Source organism: Sceloporus undulatus, chromosome 4 (genome assembly GCF_019175285.1).
Source record: "Sceloporus undulatus isolate JIND9_A2432 ecotype Alabama chromosome 4, SceUnd_v1.1, whole genome shotgun sequence".
NCBI classification, from domain to species: Eukaryota; Metazoa; Chordata; class Lepidosauria; order Squamata; family Phrynosomatidae; genus Sceloporus; species Sceloporus undulatus.
This window is the reverse complement of record NC_056525.1, coordinates 95,042,325-95,047,761: the sequence shown is the minus strand read 5'-3', so window position 1 is coordinate 95,047,761 and position 5,437 is coordinate 95,042,325. Positions and strand designations below refer to the sequence as shown.

General features: G+C 38.1%; 1 protein-coding gene across 3 annotated transcripts in view; it reads left to right on the top strand.

Moving 5' to 3' along the window:
- The first annotated feature begins 5,010 nt into the window (after nt 1–5,010).
- The window catches only part of ERICH3 (glutamate rich 3), a 238,763-nt gene continuing 238,336 nt past the window's right edge, over nt 5,011–5,437 (top strand). The window contains exon 1 of one of the 3 annotated variants that reach the window (XM_042464006.1): nt 5,011–5,169. The gene's annotated coding sequence lies outside the window, so the exon portion shown is untranslated. The remainder of the gene's footprint in view (nt 5,170–5,437) is intronic. The other 2 variants (XM_042464005.1, XM_042464001.1) reach the window with 2 other exon arrangements.

The window sequence follows — 5,437 nt, the reverse complement described above, 5'->3', positions numbered from 1 at the left end:
TGGGATTTGCCAAAAATTACTCATTCTGCAGTTTTTAAAGATTTGGATAGCAAATGACAAGTATGCATAGATTCTACAAGGCTTTGCCAGGATGCTTTTAATCCCTTCACTCCTCTTTGGAAGGCACCTCTGCTGCTGAATGTGGCCAATCTATAGAAATAGTTGAACTGACTGTATACTCTTACAAGTAGATTCTATTGTTGGTTAAATATATTCAGGGAATGATATGTGGTCTGCAGATTGATTGTTTGGTTGAAGCTTTGATAGCACTTCACCCTTTGCAAAGCCGAGTGGCAAAAAGCAATTTGATCTGGACAGCAACCACTCATATCTGAGGACAACTGCTTTTGAAGGATACCCACTGAGGCTGTGACACTTGTGTCAGCAAGTAGTGTTGACATTTCCTTCTGTTCATTTGAAATGTTTATATTTTGTCAGTGCAAGGTTTTATTTATTGACCTGTCATTTCTTACTGTAAAAAGGCAATCTGTGGTTTAGAAATGTTAGATTTGTATGTCTCTTTGCTTTGTTGAAGAAAAAGCACAGGCAACAGTTCCTTGAACTATTTCAAGACTAAACTCACCATGATGTTTCTGGCTCCTTTTGGTGAGATACTTAGCTTTCTCCCTTTTATTTTGAAACCTAGGGGAATGTTTGGTTACACAGATTATGAAAATTATTCATGTGTAATGCCATGTCAGGGACTGAATCGCATCAAGAATGTTATGTGTATTTGTGTACTGAGTTACGACCTCCCTTTGGGGCGGCTGTAGGCGCTGATTTCCCTGGTGTATCGGGATCTAGCTGCCGACCCACAGCTCTGAGGTGCAGGGATCAGCAGCAAAAGGCCGCTTCCCCGTAGCCTGTATTATTATTATTATTATTATTATTATTATTATTATTATTATTATTATTATTATTCAAAGGAGGCCCTGTTGTGTGTCCCAACAACTCATGAAGTTTGGTTAGTGGGTACACATAACAGGGCTTTTTGGGGGCGGTAATTTATCAACTGTATAACTCCCTACCGAAGGAAAGTAGGCTGACCTCATGTCTTTTGAGCATCTGACAGCCCAAACAGTGCTGTTCCGCATGGCATTCAGTGTTTGAAATTGATGTTTTGATTATTTCAAAACTGATTTTTTAGATTGTTTGGGTGTTAATAAAGGGTATTATAATGTGTTTAAAAATGATTTTGTCTGGTTTTTATTTGTTCATCACCTCAAGAGCCCTTGTGGGCTGGGAGGCAATACAGAAATACTTTAAATAAACAAATAATATATTTGTATTTGGAACCACTAAAATTCATACTTTTGTAAACAAGTCTACATTGGGCTGTGAAGAAGGTTTGCCATAAACCTTTTTAAAATGTGGGTCTGAGCTGATTAGTTTGTTATAATTACATGTACATTACTGTTGAAACTTTTTGCCCTCTTATTTTATAGAGGATTTTTTGGTAATAGTCTTTGTTCTAGAGATAATAAATTATTCATACATTAAAAGGATACATTTCTTTGAAAGGTCTGTTCAGGTGTTTATTCAGTATTGCAATTGATGCCAGAGGATTAGTAGTAAATGGCACTTCTTGTAATTGATATTGGCCTCACTCATCACTGTTCATAATTTCTGACACGTCTTTGAATGACCTGCCAGAAATTGGGGTTTGTGTGACAGAGCAAGTGCTGACATGGTTCATGATCATGCAAGTCCTATTGAACCAACATTTATGCCCCGTTATACACAGTGGTTATAGAGTGCAAGTGAATGCAAGTATAGCTTCATGGGTGCAAAGTGATATGTAAAAACTATGTTGATCACCTCTCCAATATCATTTCAAAGCAGTGTTGCTTTCCTGGTGGTAACTATTGTCATTTCAGATGTTCTGGAGACTTTTTCTTCACATCTGTAGTGACAAGAGCTCTCTGCCCTTCTTGTACTTCTGACAGCATGAAGACTATATAACTATGTTAGCATAATGCACAGTATTGGTCACAATCACTTTTCATAAGGAAATGTGCTCGCAATGTGAGGTTGGCAGGACCCTTCTTGTGTTTCCACATTTTCCTATACTGTCCCCAAAAATGGTTCTTGTTTTATTTTTGATTGAGAGCACTGGGTTTGTACATAAAAAAAGAAGATGTCTTCTGTCTACACAAAACCATAGAAAACCTCAGAGAAAATGGTTTTGCCTTTACATTTTTCCCTCTCACTTAATACTAAAGCCTGGGGGGTGTTTATCTGTTTAAACAATGATGGATTCAGGAAAGACACAACATATACTAAAGGAGATATGAAATTTACTCCCTCAAGATATGGTAATGGTCACCCACTCAGAAGGCTTTACAAGGAACTTATACATGTTAATGGAGGAGAACACTACTGATGGCTGCTACTCATGAATAGTTGTATTCTACCTAAAGAAGTATAGGTGACACATCTCTGAGTATTATTTGCTGGGGAACAACAGTGTGAGAAAATGATTGACTTTATGCTCTCTTAATGGGCTACCTATAGGCATTGGTACGATTGGGCACAGTAGGAAGCCAGACTACTGGATGGATGAGCCTTTACTCTGGACTGGCAAGGATCTTCTTGTGTTTCCTGATAATGAAGATGTTTAATTCACTTTTACATTTGGCATGATTAGCAAGCCTGTGGCAAATAAATAGCATTTCATGAGTTGTCAGGAGCAGGTAACATAAGAGGAGTGTTGCTCACTTGCGTTCTTTCCGGTGTTGAAAACATAATATCTGTACCATAGTTGGCTGTTAACACCTGGAAAGAGAAACCTGGTCTAGGTTTTCAATAATTTGTGTGTGTTGGAATGAAAGGGACCCCATGCAACAAGAGGGTGGAAACTGTATCCTCATGTAACTGTTATTGCCAAATTAAATGTATTGTATTTGAACTGGGGAGGTGGTGGAGGGGAACTCATTTTTATTTTTGAAGGAATACAGTTGCCATGAAATGGACTGAGGCAGCTTGTTGCTTAACATCTAGAACAAAAGGATCTATGGTGCAAGACTGCCGAAAAGCCAGATTATTAAACTTGGAGGATATTATCCATGACACAAACATTGTATGGGGATGGAGAATGGAGATGGATAGTTCTGATTCATATAAATGTAAAGCTCTCTCTGTGTGTTCAATTGTATTTTCCTATTGATGTTGTTATTTCTTCTGCCTTAAGCCTGAGTTTAAATAAGCCCTCTCTGTTTATTCTTTTGTAGGAGGCAAAGTGGAGGTGAATGCATAGAAATGGGAATAAATGGAGGCCAGCAGAGTGGCTTTTCTTTGAACATAATGTGAAAGGAAAGAAAGGTGTCCAGTAGCACACACAAGGGAATCTCAGTAAGACTAAAACCTATAGGATAGGCAACAAATCATTTAATGTACAATGGAGCACAGAGATTTGCCAAGGTGCAAAGCAACTCAGGGCTCCAGTGGAGTTATATATGCCTCGTTCTCATTAGAGCTGAAGAATACTCCCCACACTGTTTTAACTCATCCAGTCTGGACACCAACTGCTGATCCATGGATATTCAGGAGGAAGCATGTTGGATTGTACAAGTAGGGTTGCCATAATTCTCTACCACAAACCGGGTCAAAATGTAGGACAATTGTAGGATAAAATTTAGCCCAAAATGTAGGACATTTAAGAAAAATTGAGGACCTTAAATGTCCTACATTTTGGGCTAAATTTTATCCTACAATTGTCCTACATTTTGGTCTAAATTTTGTCCTACATTTTGTCCCAGGTTTTAGTAGAGAATTATGGCAACCCTATGTACAAGCCATATACAGAGTCAGGGGCATGTGAGTGACATAGGTTCAGAAGTGAGAGTATTGATAGTTTCTGTTTCTTTTGGGTTTAGTCATGACAACCAATCCGAGAAAAAGGGAGTCTAAAGATGACATGACACATTATCCTGATCACTGCAATCCTATAGCTGGCCTTTCTGAGAAGGGCTTTTTTCATGTTCTAATTCAATTGGATGTTTTACTAGGGATAGGCTGTTCACAACTGATATGAAACATAAGGATCTAAGTGGCTCAGCATCTAGGGTTGCTCCATCCCTCTGATATCTGAGATTAGTTGTGTTTTAACTTGTTATCTGGGTCATCGAATACTGACAAGGAAGTGATTCTGAAGATATTGGGTTAAGTTTAATTTCTCCCTACCTGCGCAAACACCATGAATGCAGCACACCAGTACCAGGAGGCACTACATATCAGTACTTGATATAATTGCTGCAATTCTAGTGATTTCAGATGCAAATGTAAACAACAGGACAAAGAAAGCAACATAAAACAGTTGCTATAGCTCTAATGTTTAATCACCAGGCAGAACATGGTAAAGTAAATGGTCTGTTTAAAGTTTATTTTATCTGGTGTAGGCTACCTGGGGGATTATTATGAAATCAGAAGTAAACTTCCTGGAAGTATCTTGCCTTTGTCACAGTTTCATGAAGAGAATGTTTTATTCCTCCTTTCTTGCCAGGGGACCTTTTTTGTTTGCCTGGTCTTTCAAAGACACCAGACTAAATGCATAGTAAGAGAGCAGAAGAAAATGACATTGAAGTCAATAGTGTCACTTATCATGGTATTAAGGATATGGTAGCACAGCTTTATTGACTTGCTTGGTATCTGAAAGAGGAGCCATTCATTATCCCTTGACTATAGCATGACCATAAAACATCAGTGCTAGATCAGAAATGCATTTTTAAACACCTATATTTATGCATGATTGGGTCACTGAAGGTTTTTCAGTTTTCATGTTGTGGCTTCTTAAACTTCCAGGTTATAGGTCACAGGTGTATAGTCTTCCAGGTTTTAATGAAGTTTTGAAAGGGACCTTTGGGAATTGTAGTCCAACAACATCTGGAGGGCCCCAGCCTGTAAAGCCTTGCTGTAGGCAATGCTGTGACATCCATAGATAGCACAGTGTATGGCTACTCATAGTCTGAAGAAAGTAATCTGAATATCTGATTTTTAGTTTCTGATTCCATGCATTTTTCAAGTGCAAATTTTTGGATTGTTATAAATGACTAGATAATCAACTTTGTTGGTTTCAGATCCCTTGCAAATTACAACAGCTTAACTGATAAGCACCTTGCCGGCTATTTCAGCAATACTAGGATAAGACGTCACCTTCTGAGATCAGGGCTGGTAGGTATGCAAATACTTCTTTTCAGTTTCATGGGGTTATTTCTTACATTATACAGTCGGTCCTTCTTATACACAGATTTTTTATACATGGATTCAAGCATCCACGGTTTGAAAATGTAAAAAAAGGGTATAAATTTCAAATATCAAACCTTGATTTTCCATTTTTTATAAGGGACACCATTTTGCTATGTCATTATATTTAATGGGACTTGAGCACCCATGGATTTTATTATCAACGGGGGGATCTTGGAACCAAACCCCAGCGTAT